Raw genomic sequence first — 15,244 nt, 5'->3', positions numbered from 1 at the left:
CTCTCTGTATTATCGTGAGTTCTACGACGAGCTATGATGACCTTTCTAGGTCTGTATTGCAGAAACTTGGTCTGGAAGGTGTTAAACGGGTTAAAAAGTTTTTCTATCGCATTCCAATCACGGTGCTCCAAGATACCGTGAAGTATGATTGCTTCACGATAGGGAGTGATGAGGACCTGCAGGTCATGTTTCTTTGTCGCTGGCAGTTTCCCGAAGTGCGGACACCAGAGCTGTTGACAAAGCTGGTTGATGTGGTGTCCAGCTCGGGGGGTTCGAACCGGAATACCAACACTTTAGCGACGGTTGTCGGTTCTAGCTCAAGTCCTGCCTTTGCATCTTCCGTAGTCCCTGCGTACGAGCCACCCGCCCCGCCTGTCGCCTCCCCTTCGTTCGCTGTTGATCTCAACGGCAGTGTTGGCGACGAGGTTGGAACAGCGGAACTTGTACCTACCTCTTTACACTGTGCTGCACCGGCTGGGGCTGGAGATGAATTGTTTGATGATGTAGAGGACAATGATGTCGAGCCGGATATGATTGCTTATAATAGTGCCGATGATATCGGAGCCAGTGAGCCTGCCGGTGCCGGTGGTGGCTCTAGCTCTGGCACACAGCAGTACCCTCCACATTTTTCATCTTTGGACCTGGATGCCATGAGGCGGCCGGGGGTACCTTGCGAGGTTGCAGGATTTGGCGCAACAGATGCAGAAGGGTCAGCTGGTATGACAGAGTTCCAGGTTGGTCAGCAATTTCAGGATAAGGAGGATCCCCTGTTAAGTGTGAAGACTTACAGCATTCGTTGAGGTGTACAGTACAAGGTTGTGGAGTCTGATTATTGCCGTTACGTTGGCAAGTGTTCTGAGTTCGGGAATGGGTGCACATAGTTGATTCGGCTGAGTCTCCGGCACCGCAATGGCATATGGGAGGTCAAACGGTACAATGGACCGCATACTTGTCTCGCCAGCTCTATCTCCAGCGATCACAGGAGTTTGGATTATCATGTGATATCGGCATTCATTATGCCAATGGTTAGAGCTGATGCATCCGTTAGCATTAAGGTGCTCCTAAATGCGACTGCCTCGCACTATGGGTTCAGGCCGACCTACAGGAGGGTTTAGATGGCGAAGCAAAAGGCTGTTGCGCTCATTTATGGTGACTGTGATGAGTCTTACAATGAGCTCCCAAGGTGGGTGTTAGGAGTGCAGGTGACGATGCCTGGTTCTATTGCAGTTCTTCGGACTAGCCCTGTTCGAGTTGGGGGACAGCTGGACAAATCTAAGGCATACTTTCACAGACTGTTCTGGACTTTCCCACCGTGTATCGAGGCATTTCGTCATTGCAAGCCGTATGTTAGTAATGATGGGACCCATCTATATGGCAAGTATGGGGGTATTCTGCTTGTTGCGATTGCACAGGACGGGAACTCCAACATACTCCCTGTTGCATTCGCACTAGTCGAGGGTGAGAATGTTGAGTCTTGGTCATTCTTTCTCTCCCACCTCCGTCAGCACGTTACACCACAGCCGGGTCTGCTTGTTATCTCTGACAGGCATAACGGCATCAAGGCCGTCGTTGAGGCTCCCGACGGGGACTGGCTACCTCCGGCTGCATACCGAGCTTTCTGCATTCATCACATAGCAACAAATTTTGCCCTCACCTTCAAGGGTAAAGACGCAAGGAGGCTTCTCGTGAATGCTGCCTATGCTAAAACGGAGGTCGAGTTCCATTACTAGTTTGATATTCTTCGCTCTGAGGATCCGGCGATGTGTGATTGGGCAAATCAGATTGAGTATTCATTGTGGACACAGTATTGCGATGAGGGTGGCTGTGCAAATCTGGTAGGATGGACATGTAACGACCGGGATGAAGAAGGCCCGGCAACTGAGTGTGACCCAGCAGAAAATGCTGATGGTGGTGTACCACCCAGGGCAAAATGCTCAGTCTGAGGTACGGATGGAGGCTCATTCAGATCTACATATAAATGTGTCTGTGATCCCGTCGTCTGACCCCCTCGATGACCAGCCTCATCCTCCTGCATGATGGCAATGATCTCATCTAGGAAATGCTCTCCACCGTAGTCCACATCAAGAGTATCACCGGCAAGAAAGTCTGAAAATATGGTACCTGGACTCACCCAAGGTGTACTCTCCTAAAGCATCTGGTCATGACCTGGGACACCGACAACGTAATCTTCGAATGGCCCCTCTCCTATTCCAGCGTCAACAGGTGCCGAAGGATCTCCCATACCAGACTCATACAACTGTCCACCAGCTCCGCCAGTATCGGGTATAACAACCCCCTGAGCAACCCCTCCTGGAACGGCATCGTCACGAGGATCACCTCCAATGTGGTGGTCTGCAGGCCCTCTCCGTCTGCCCCCACAACCTCGTCGTCGACCTCGATCCCTACCTTCCTGGTCATCATCCTCTATAGCCTAGTCCAGCCACCTCCACTCTCGGTCGCTACGTCGTGTCCCAACACGAGCTCTCCTGTCAATCCGACGCCTATCAGGTACGTCATCGACTCGATCCATGTCGGGAACTCTACCGACACCCCTCTGTGTCGCCTCCACTGGAATAGGAATGTCTCTAGGATCCCCCAAGTACATCTCTGGTGACAAGAATCTCTTTCCGTGCTGACGCCACCAATCTAAGAAGTCATGTGAAGGACCCGGGTCGGCAACAACATCAAACCGAAGGATGTGGTCCACACGTGTCTCCTAGTGAAGATGCCAGTGCTGCAGATGGTGCAGGAACCAACGATCACCCCCTCTACCATCCTTCGACATCAAGAAGTCGATGTCCAGGGCGGGACGGGGACAAGCCCGTACGCCTCTAAACTGAGGTAACACCCTATCAACCTGGTGCCAATCAACCACCGCGAATATATCAGCGACGTCACAGAACGCCATAAGGCCGTATGACGAGGCTCCAACACCTCCGGATGGACAACCTGGAGGATGTCGGGTGTGCTATATGGCATCCATATAAACTAAAAATTTAATCACGAAATACATTAGAAGAGAAATTTAGCTATAAATAAACTTACGTTGACTAGGCAAATGTTTTATGCATACTTACATCCCTAGCCTGTAACATGTCGATCCTCAACCGAGTCATCTGCCCCCGAGGTCCCTTCTCGCTAACGCCAGGATTGTAACCTGACCACCTGCAAAGGTCGTTAAGATACGAAGTCAGAAATTAATGTGACGAACTAGTATAAAATTGCAGGCGAGAACTTAAATTCATAGAATAAGTAAACATAATATAATGACATAGTCATACTTGGATGCTAGGGGCCAGCTAAACGTATCATACCCATCGGGCCGAAATCTAGAAAACCGCCAAAAGATCCAAGACTGAAGTAATTGTAATGGCCCAGCTAATTTCACGACATGTCTGTTTGCCACTCGGCACATACAAAGGTACAACCATGCAAGCGCCGCCGACCCCCAACTGTATCCACCCATCTCCTCAAGCCTAGCCACGTACGATAGCCATCTGATGTGAATACGATTGCGAACTTGTCTGCAAACAGCTGCGTGCCCAACAACATCATGATATAGGCACGGGCAAAATGCCTAACTGTCGCCTCATCGGCCCCCTCGGGGCACTCTCCAAAGGTCTCCTGGAACCAGCTGCAGTTCACAGCAAACTTTTGAATTTGGCTCGGGGGAGGTAACACACCGAGTAACTCCTGGAACCACTGCCAAGCTGGCCGGCAACCCTGTATATATACGTGAAAATCCGTAAGGCAACCGCTGACGTAATGTCCGTCCACTGGCAAACCCAACTTGTAGGCCACGTCCTGAAGTGTGATGGTACACTCCCCGAAAAGCATGTGAAAAGTGTGCGTCTCCAGACGCCACCTTTCGATGAATGCACTCACAAGTGGCTCGTCTAGTCGGAACCATCTGTCGTTCAGTCTTGCAAGATGGTATAATCCAGCCATCTGCAAGTACGGAACATACCGCTCATCGAGCCGCATTCCCTGCTAGCACCGCATACTCGATATGCAACGCCGGGGTTGCGCAATACACGGACCACATGATTAGAATAGATTCAAAAACCGATTACAAATACAAATTAGGACATAAACAGCTAATAAACTGCTAACATAAACCATCAACAAAACCGCATGCAAAACCTCTTATATAAACCACTAGCAACACCACTTTAATAAAGCACTAGCAATACCACTTCAATAAACCATTAACATAAACTAACAACAAAAACCACTAAATAAAACCATAAAAAAACCGCATAAAAAACAACTATACAAAACCGCATGCAATACCATTTATATAAACCACTAGCAATACCACTTCAATAAACCATTAACATATACTAACAACAAAAACCACTAAACAAAACTATCAACAAAACCGCATAGAACCCCACGATACAAAACCGCATGCAATACCACTTATATAAACCACTAGCAATACCACTTCAATAAACCATTAACATATACCAACAACAAAAACCAATAAACAAAACCACATAGAAAACTACTATACAAAACCACATGCAATACCACTTATATAAACCACTATCAATGCAACTTCAATAAATCATAAACATATTCTAACAACAAAAATCACTAAACATATACCACTAACAAAAACCACTAACCTTGTCGTTGATCACCCCGGCGATATGAGCGACTCCATCCAAACGATACAACCTTCCCAGATCGTCTCCCATCTCGTCAATATGCCTCTCGAGTTCTTGCCCGAACAGATTCTGGGTCATTTTCTCTAGGATTTGGTGGGGTATGATGAAGGAAAACTGATTCGAATGAGCTTGGTTCGAACTCCTTATATAGGCAACTCACTAGTAATTCGAATCAACTTAATTCGAATTACCTCGTGTCACCAATATTGAATAATTCGAATCAACATGATTCGAACTCCCTAAACTCACGTTACCCTAGTAATTCGAATCAATATGATTTGAACTCCCTAAACTCACGTTACCCTAGTAATTCAAATCAAGTCACTTCGATTTATTCTTCTATAATTCGATACTAGTTGATTCGAATTACATGCAACACCATTTATACCTAGTTCGAAGCAGTTGTTTCGAATTACTTGCAATCTTGGTTCGAATATTGTTGATTCAAATTACATTATTATGGTCATTGGTTGATTGCTGAAAAAATTTTAGTTTTGGCTTATTTGGATAAATATTTACCCAACCTGATTTATTTAGATTTTTTACCCTCTTTTCTTCTTTTTCATGTTTTGTTCTTTATTTTTGTTCATATTTTTTTATTTTGCATATTACACTATATATACATTAATGATTTTCTCTTATTATAATTCATTTATTCTATTTTCTCTTATTCTTATATTTTAATTTTTGTTTGCAAAAAATTATTTGATCTCAAAAATCTTACAAGACTACTCTGAGATTTATTAATCACTGTATTTCTCTTAATTTTTTTAAGAATGATTATACTTTTGTTCATCTTATTATATTGGCTAAACTATTTTTTTTTGAATGAGACTAAAAGGATTTAATTGACTAAATTAGTTTATTTTAATTAATATTTAAAAGCAGAAAAAAAAATGTTTAAAATTGACATTATCAAAATAGGAGTGACTCACATATAATAATAATAATAATAATAATAATAATAATAATAATAATAATAATAATAATAATAATAATAATAATAATAATTGTGTTCAATGGTTTATATGATTTTGTTTTCTTATTTTTTTCTTTTTTTCTGTATTTTACTATGTACTAGTGTATGTTTTTGTGTCCTACACGGGATAATACATAAAATTATATAAATTTTTTATTAAATTTAAATAAAAAATGTACATAGTAATTATTATTATAAATATTTTACAACTTAAAAATATTAAAAATAATTAATATTTATTTTAATCAATTTAAATTTATTGAATAGTCATCTCATTGGCCCGCTTAAGCAAGTATTTAGAGTTTGAATCTCGCCTTGTGTGTATCACAATCCATTAGTTAGCGACATACCCTTAATATATAGAGCATCAATATGTGGTGGATTAATTCTCGACTTGCCAAGTTAGGAAATCCATAGAAAAAAATTGTATTTGTCTTTAAAATAGATTAATTTTTCATTAATAAAAATACTTATTTATTTTTGTCTTTGTTAAAATTTACTTGGGACAATTTTATTTATTGCTACCGTATTCATTCTTGAAATCAAAATAATATAATCAACATTATTACTTGTTAAAACTTTACATTTTATGAAATAATTTTTAAATTTTCAAATTCATAAACTTATGTCATTACAAAAGTTATTAGATCGATTAATATTTTTTGGTAATATGGTGTATCGAAACACCGTCGTTGAGTATTAGTTAGTGTGAAAAAAAACTGATAGCAACTTTTGTTATTTAATATATAATTTATTCTATTAAAAAATAAATTAATATGGTAATGAGGACTCAGGAGAGCGTGAAAAACCCACTTTCCATCCCTCATTCCTATTAAAAAAAATATCCTCATTCTTTCTCCATCATTACAAGTTCCTGTTTAATTACCCCTTAGAGAACGTAGATCTCTTCGGGTATCTACGAATATTCTTTGAAAATTTTTAAAAAAATTAACACAAAAAGACATAATATAATAAATCATAAAATAATCAATTCAATATAATTCAACACAATTTATAACATATTCGTTATGAAAAATAACATTTCAAAAGGAGAAAACATAAAAAAATAATCCAACATAATAATATAACAATTTTTTAGGACGATACTGAGCGACATAGTGACAGACTTGATGAGAGGTAGAAAAAGTGAGTTAGAGAGAGATGATCAAGGCTGAGAATGAGACTGAAAGAAAAAGAAAAAAATTCAAATTGGAGGCAAAAATTAGGATTACTAAATTCAAGAAATGGATTTACGTATATATAAATTAGGATAAATTAATAATTTTATATTCGCGTATATTTAATAAGTTTCATGGGGTGGGTACTTATGTCCGTTCCCCTATTAGAAATGGCAAATGGGAAAGTCCGTCCTGTCTCGTCAAAAGCCCGCCCCGCCTAGTAAGACGGTCCTGAATTTTCTCCCTACCCGCCTAATGGTAGGTTGGCGGGATATCCTTTTTTTTATAAGGCATTAAATATTAAACAATATATATAATTTCACAACAATTTCAATAAATTTATAATTTCTAAAAACATAAAAAAATTATAATTTTTAAATTCATGTACATTAACGTCTTTATAATTATAAATGTGTAATAAATATAATTATAAATATTTTTTTTGAACAAAATAATAAAACCAGCATTGTTCAAAGCAAAACAAATATTATCCAAAATATAACTTAAAACTTCTTTAATTATCATCTTCATCATTTTGTAGATCAATAACATCATAAAAATTTGTAAAAAAATGGCTCTACCAAAATAAAAACTTGGCCCAGTGGGAAAGCCTGCCCCGCCCCGCCGAAGCCCGCCAAATCTCGTGGATTAGGCGGTGCAGGGTAGGCGGGATTTTTAAGTTTGGTGGCCATAAATTTCCGGCCCAACCCGCATTTTTTAGCGGGTTATACGACCAGCTCGACAGATTTCGACTCGTTTGCCACCCCTAGTCCCCATTCATTTTCGTATGGCAGGTCGTGAGGATTTCAGGAGTCCCCATCTAGCTCCAAAACGCGAGTAATTCCTACAAATACCCGTTTCGGCTATTTTTGTGTCATCCTTATTGCTAGTATTCATTGGTTCGTGATGTGGAGCTATTCTAGCCACTCAATAAATTCTTAGATAATCAAAGTTTAGGTTATCTCATTTTTATAAAGTTACATGTATCCTTGTTATAACAATATTAATAAAAGATAAATGGATAAATACTAAACTATTGTTTGGATATAAGATAAAAAATAAGAGGAAAGAAAAGTATTTTTTTTGTGCTGTTTAGATGAAAAAAATGAATGAAAAAAAATAGAGAAAAAATTTCTTTTGCTTGAATGGAAGGAAAAGTAGGAAGAGAAAAATTATATTAATGTTTTTATATATTATATATAAATTATATTTTAAATGGTAACTCTATATTTTTATCCATGTTTGCACTTTTGAATCAGTTTTCTTCGCAATTTTGAAGAAAAAAAATTTACGTGAGCTTCATATACACTTTTATATTTTTCATTCAATTTCTTTGTTGAACCAAATAATGAAAAATTGATTTTTCCATTCATTTTCTTTCCCAGTATGTTATTTCTCTATAAATTCTTCTAATCTAAACAATACATAAATATGTCACATTTTTTATATATATAACAATAATTAATATCACATATTAGGCTAATTTACGTTGATAAATCATAGTCACCCTAAAATTAGCTGAATCCCCTAAATCTAATAACGTTGCCTAGTTGTCTCTATTTAAATCGAATTTAATGAATTCGAATTAGGAAAATAAGTAATAAATCTAATTTATATTTAATAATTTACCTCTAACTTATGGTAAAAATGTAAGATATGATGCAAAAAAAAACTAAAGCGTCATAAATTTTTTACTAACAATTTTTTTTTTAATTTTTAGACACGTATCTATCTTTTTAAGTTATACATTTTGATTTATATAAATTAATGATAATTAAATGTAAAAAAATACTAATTAATAAAGGAATAAAATTTAAGATAAACATATCCTGAACAAATTGAAAAAAATAAAGACTTTTAATTATGATCATTAATTATAATTACATATATTTACTTCAAGATTTATACTTTGAAAACACAGTATATTAATATTTTGTATTTTTATTTTTTAATTTTATACTATCACAAATATTAGTTACTCTCCAATAATAACAATACTTTTAAAAAAATAAACATAACTAAATTATCTTAGAATTATATAATAATTTTCAACATAACAAAAAAAATATACAATTACCTAAAATATAATATTTGTGTAGTAACTGAAATTTAATTGTCAATATAAAGTAATATATAATATTATTTCAAATAAGTGTTTAATCGAAGAATTTAATATTTATATAATAATATGACAAAATAAATTAAAGTTTGAGTTTAATCATAGCAAGCGTTCAAGTTTAATTTTTTTTAAATTAATTTATTTGTGTTAAAGTGAATTGCACAATAAAAAATTCATAAAAATTTCATATATTGAAGTAGACAATAATTTATTTGTAAATACAAAAGTGTATTGAATAAGTAAGAAATTATTTTATTTTAATTTGGTCCATAATTCACATGATTTGAATTTAGCTCAATACATATGATTTGATTTGATTTGATTTAATTATTAGTTGAAAATATCTCAATTGCCTATTTTATTCATAGATTTATTATTTTAATGACTAATAAATTAATCAAATTAATTAATTAGTACACACAATAAATTTGGGTTAATAAATTTAAAAAAATAAATTAAAAATACTAACAGAATATTAAAATAAATAAATTAAAAAATACTACCAAATCAAATTGATATAAATTACAATAAATTATATAATATTTAAATATTTAATCAAATTAATTAGTTGATATAGTTAATTTATCGTAATAACTTATAGTTAATGAGTTAAAAGAAATAAATCGGAAAACATTCTCAAAAGCATGCTACGTCAGGTTCATCATTAAGTAAAAAAATTTGATTTTTATATAATAGAATAAATAAATTTAAATGCGTAATAATATTCTTATTAAAAGTATCTAATTATATTTATGCAACTTAAACTTTTAGAGAAGATTATTAATGACATCTTATTGGTCAAAAAACTTATTAATGACTCTAGAGTCTAGATAAATTGATGTAAATTTTTTTTATATTTTACATTAACTTTAGATAAAAAAAAATTAGTTCTGACATATAATTGAAAACTTAAAATGCAATTAATAAAATTTTTTATCTATAATTATTAATAAGATATAATCTATATATAATGAGAAATAAATCATATAAATAGAGATTTTGTATAATAGGTAGAGTTAAATTCAAGAATAACGATGTTTTTTAATTAATTTTTTTAATTTATTCAATAATAATAATAATAATAATAATAATAATAATAATAATAATAATAATAATAATAATAATATATTTGTCTAACTTAATTTAATTTTCTCGTAGACAATTCCTAATATATTTTATATTCATCTACATTAAAAAAAAAAGAAAGAAATGAAGGATATATAATCTTTAACACGGTGCTTTTTTAGGTATTTAGAAATCTGAAAAAAAAAGCCTTGAAAAATCAAATAGCTACCTAACTTTTCTTGCCCTCAATTCTATGATCTCACTCTCAAAACTCCAGGAGAGTAGAATATTGCTTGACTTGCTTTCGAATGCAATAGAGAAGAATATGCAACTTCCATCTCGTCGCTGTTATTCCACCTGTCCAGTCACTACTGTTGTCGTGTCTGCTCTGTCACCGCGTGCGTTGCTATGCGTCATCCAATTTAATAAATTTAATTAGAATAAATAATAAATTATTTATTTTATTTTAGATTTCATAAATGAAAAAAACTAATTCACTGATATAATGAATTACAATTAACGTAGTCTAATTAATTAAGTAATATAAATTTTAATAAATTATATTAATATTTAAATATCCAATCAAATTAATTAGTTAATATAATTAAGTCATTGTAATAAATTGTATTTAATGAGTTAAAATAATTAAATCGAGAAACACTTTCTGGAACATGCTATGTCAGTTCCATCATTAAGTGCAGAAACTCAATATTTATATAATAGAATAAATAAATAGAATAAATAAGTAAGTACGTACGTATTTGCACTATTATATTTCTTGTTCTACATGATGACTTAAGATATTTGTTTTGTATGTTAAATAATATAAATAATATGTTGTATCTTATATTCATTAAATATTGATATTAAGATGAAAAAATTATGTAATAAATTTTATAAATAGTAATTATAAAAAATAAATAATTATTTATTATATATAATAATTCTTGGTATACATAGGATTGGATCATGTATATATTAGGATATCTATTTTAATTATGTGAGTAATTATTATTATTTTTAATTTTTTATTATATTAGTAAATAATATTTAAAAATAAAAGAAAAAAATAACTAAAAATAAAATTTTCTTAATTTGAATAAAAACTCTCTTATAAATATAGTAAAAATATAAGATGTGATATAGAAAAAAAGTTAAAGCGACATAAATTTTTACTAAAAATAAAAATATTTTTTTGTTTTTTTTTTAGACACATAACTATTTTATTTAAGGTATAAATTTTAATTGATATTTTATAAAAAAAACAATCAATACAAAAATAAAACTTAAATAAGACAAATATGTTCTCAAAAAAATTAGAACAAAATAAAAACTCCAATTATAACCATTAATCATAATTATATGTATTTATTTTAAGATTTATATTTCGAAAATTTAGAATATTAATATTTTTTATTTTTTATTTTTTTAATTTTAAACTATTATAAATATTTGTTGTTCTCTAATAATAGTAATCCTTTTAAAAGAATAAACATAATTAAATAATTTTAAAAATATATAATGATTTTTAAAATAACAAAAAATGTACAATTACCTAAAATATATTATTTTTATGTAGCAATTGAAATTTAATTGTCAATATAAAAATTATATATAATATTCTATCATAAACAAATAAGTGTTTAATCAAAGAATTTAATATTTATATAATATAAAAAATAAATTAAAGTTTGAGCTTAATCATAGTAAACACTCAAATTTAAATTTTTATAAATCAAATTTTATCATTTTTTTCTCGAAATAACTTATACAATAAAAAATTCCTAACGCATTATTGATACTCAAATAATAGAAATAATATATTAATAAATAAAAAATATTATTAAAAATTAAATATACTGATAAAAAAATTATAACTTGCAAAAATATCTCTAAAATTTATTACATAAATATTAAAAGTCATGTATTTATATAAATTAAATTATATTAAATTGTAAGATATTTAGATATTTAATTAAATTTAAAAATAATTGGTATGCCAATTTAAATAATTTAGATTGAAGATAAAAAAATATATAATCAAATTATATCATATAACATAACATTTCTATAAGTTTATTTTATAAGAGATTTAATACAAAAATATTTATCATCATCTGTTTAACATAACAATTTAAATTTAGGAGAATTGTTCCAAAAAAATATCTTTTTTTGAATTATTTATTGTTAATATCAGGTCAATTTCATAACATTCAATAATAATATAAATGATTATATTTGAACCACAAAGTTAACCTAAAATATAATATAGAAATTGATGAGAATAAAATATTAAGACAAAAAACGATTAGAAGCGTAAAAATAGAAAAAAATATCAAATTTAAATAATGTCAAAAAGAATCTAATATATAAAGATGTGAATTGTAAAAATAGAGGGATACATATATAAAGAAGAATAGCATGCATGTATAAACGTTTTTCCACTATATCATAATTTGCTCCAGCTATATGATGAATTCAGCGGCAGTCAACAGCTCCAAAAGTTTGCATTGGTGCACCTCGAACACATGACCTGATTTCTTAAGCTACAAGTATGTCGAGCACATTGTCGTCCAATTCTATTAGCAACGGTAATGCCTAAATTAAGACATTTTCGAGTTATAAACAAACAATCAACAAAATACTATTTATCCATACATTCTCATTTATCTATAAAAGAAATTTTATAAAAAAAAGAAAAAAAAAAGAATTAAAATAGCAAGAGCGATAAAAATGATGATTCTTTTAATTTTGTTAGATAATGATGATAAAAAAAGAAGACCATAAAATCATCATTATCTAACAAAATTAATTTGTATTTATTGCAGCAGTGGGAACTAGAATGAACAGTGCAGTAGCAATAAATGCCAGAATATTTACTTCCATAATCTCTATGCTTTTTTTCTTTTATTTCCAATAAATAACTCGGGATCTAATCCCATAGAGATGGTAAATCTTTCGTCAGCAAATTCAATGGTCTAAATCACATCTCGATGATATCAAATAGAACCAATATAATATCATGAATAACAATATCTAAGCTAAGCTATCAAATCGATTCATCGTCGAGAATGGAATAGTATAACATAGGAAGATCTTTTATCCATACCAAATTCAAAAAATGTCGTTTCTGATGCAATCAAAAATTCTTTTTTTTTTAACTTTTGAATTTCAAATTAGATAAGGGTTCCCACGAAGCAAAAAAGAGGGGATCCCTCTTAGGAATGATATTTTTTTGTTATTAGGATTCCCTTTCACATACAAATTGGTGTCTTTTTTTGGATTTTTATTCATTCGGGACTGACGGGGCTCGAACCCGCAGTTTCCGCCTTGACAGGGCGGTGCTCTGACCAATTGAACTACAATCCCAGGAAAGGGGCGTACAGCATAGAAATTCTTATGCTTTCATTCAAACCTTTTGTTTTTATTATTTTAGATTATAGAATCGTTTGCTTTAATTAACTGACAGAGACGTATCATATATCCATTATTTTTATTATTATTCAATTATATAAATAGATATATTTATTGAATTGATATATCAATACGCACTTTAGAGATCGACATGGATTACTTGTAATCCCTTCATTCATTATTGCCAAATCAATTGAAAAATGAATCCATCAATACAAAAGAAATTAAATAAAGAAAGAGTCTTTTTTTTATCTTTTTTTTATTTAATCGTTTTTTATATTATACTTAGAGATCCTAATAAGGATCTAGATCATTAACAAGATTTGAATTTTATATGTATATATGGTCCGTAAAAAAAGATCCCTAAAGATTTATCACATTTTATTTTCTCCCATATCTGAGCATATCGGCCATTTCCGGAGAACAACAAATGGTTATATCTTTTTATGGTGGATCGGCAAATTATTGGGCCGAGCTGGATTTGAACCAGTGTAGACATATTGCCAACGAATTTACAGTCCGTCCCCATTAACCACTCGGGCATCGACCCAGGAAGAATCAATTTGATTCTTTTTAGATGATCCATGATCAACTTCCTTTCGTAGTACCCTACCCCCAGGGGAAGTCGAATCCCCGTTGCCTCCTTGAAAGAGAGATGTCCTGGACCACTAGACGATGGGGGCCCACTTTCCCGACCGCCGTTATGCTATGTTCTTAGTATAAACAGTTTTTTTTTAATTGTCAATAGATTGGAATGATATGATTCGCTCAGAAGGATCTCCCCCCCCTTTTTTTCAAAACTCCATACCATATATTTGGGGAGTTCATCATCACGATTTCTAAATTGTTCATTCCAATCGCCAATCTAAAATTCCAAAAAAAGTAGGATCTTTCGGGGAGTGGTTGGTTTGCTAGAAAAGGCGTAGCGTGGGTTAAAACTTCATTTCTTTTATTCATTTTATAAAAATAAATATATCTCTGTCTCATCCTAAGCCGGAAAAACCACGAATAAATATGGAAATCGGGGTAAAAGGATATGGATCAACAAGTTATTTTTTTTTTTCAATAAGAATCAGTTCAAGAGCAGGAAAATTGGAATCCATTTTGCAATGATTCAATAAAATATTTATTTGAATTGGTGGGTACATGTATCAATACCCAATACAATGAATTTCGTTATGATGAGGATAACCAGAATTCGAATCGCTTTTGAATTTATTTCAAATTCCATTGATATGATAACATCGATATCATATCATTCAAAATCAAATCTAATATCAATAAACTTTTTTATTAACTATATGTTTTTTCACTAGGTAAATCGAATTTTTTGTCCTTTAATGAGTCGATATGTAGATAATAGATATATCTATGTGCATATATTCTAACGGATATTCTAATATTATCTATATTAAGAAGTATATTCAGTAACAAATATCTGTACTAGACTCATATTGGCTTATTCCTGAATAAGGAATTGAATCAAGCGGAGCCCTTTTAACTCAGTGGTAGAGTAACGCCATGGTAAGGCGTAAGTCATCGGTTCAAATCCGATAAGGGGCTTTGAGCCCGACCCTTTTTCATTCTCATAAAACAAAACCTCAGCAGTAGTATTGGTCTTTTGTAGTTTTCGTATTTGAATGCAGAATAGAGATATTGTTGTTGTTCTTTTTTCGAAAAAAAAAAACTAAGAGTCTAATTTCAGTAGAAAATAGAATTCTGAATTGTAATAAACTATTGTTATCATTCTAATGAATGATAATCAAATTTTAGTAAACAATTTCTACTTAGTCTATTTAGTACTTAGTCTATTTAT

The 15,244-nt window shown here is 31.8% G+C and overlaps 1 non-coding gene across 1 annotated transcript; it reads left to right on the top strand.

Annotated features, from left to right (window-relative positions):
• Nucleotides 1-14,919: 14,919 nt before the first annotated feature.
• TRNAT-GGU (transfer RNA threonine (anticodon GGU)) lies at nucleotides 14,920-14,991 on the top strand. Its single transcript has one exon. It is a non-coding gene; the product is annotated as a tRNA-Thr (tRNA).
• Nucleotides 14,992-15,244: the final 253 nt, after the last annotated feature.

The sequence above is a fragment of the Arachis hypogaea genome, chromosome 8 (genome assembly GCF_003086295.3).
Source record: "Arachis hypogaea cultivar Tifrunner chromosome 8, arahy.Tifrunner.gnm2.J5K5, whole genome shotgun sequence".
NCBI lineage: Eukaryota > Viridiplantae > Streptophyta > Magnoliopsida > Fabales > Fabaceae > Arachis > Arachis hypogaea.
The sequence above is the reverse complement of the archived record's forward strand: the minus strand, read 5'-3'. Positions and strand labels throughout refer to the sequence as shown.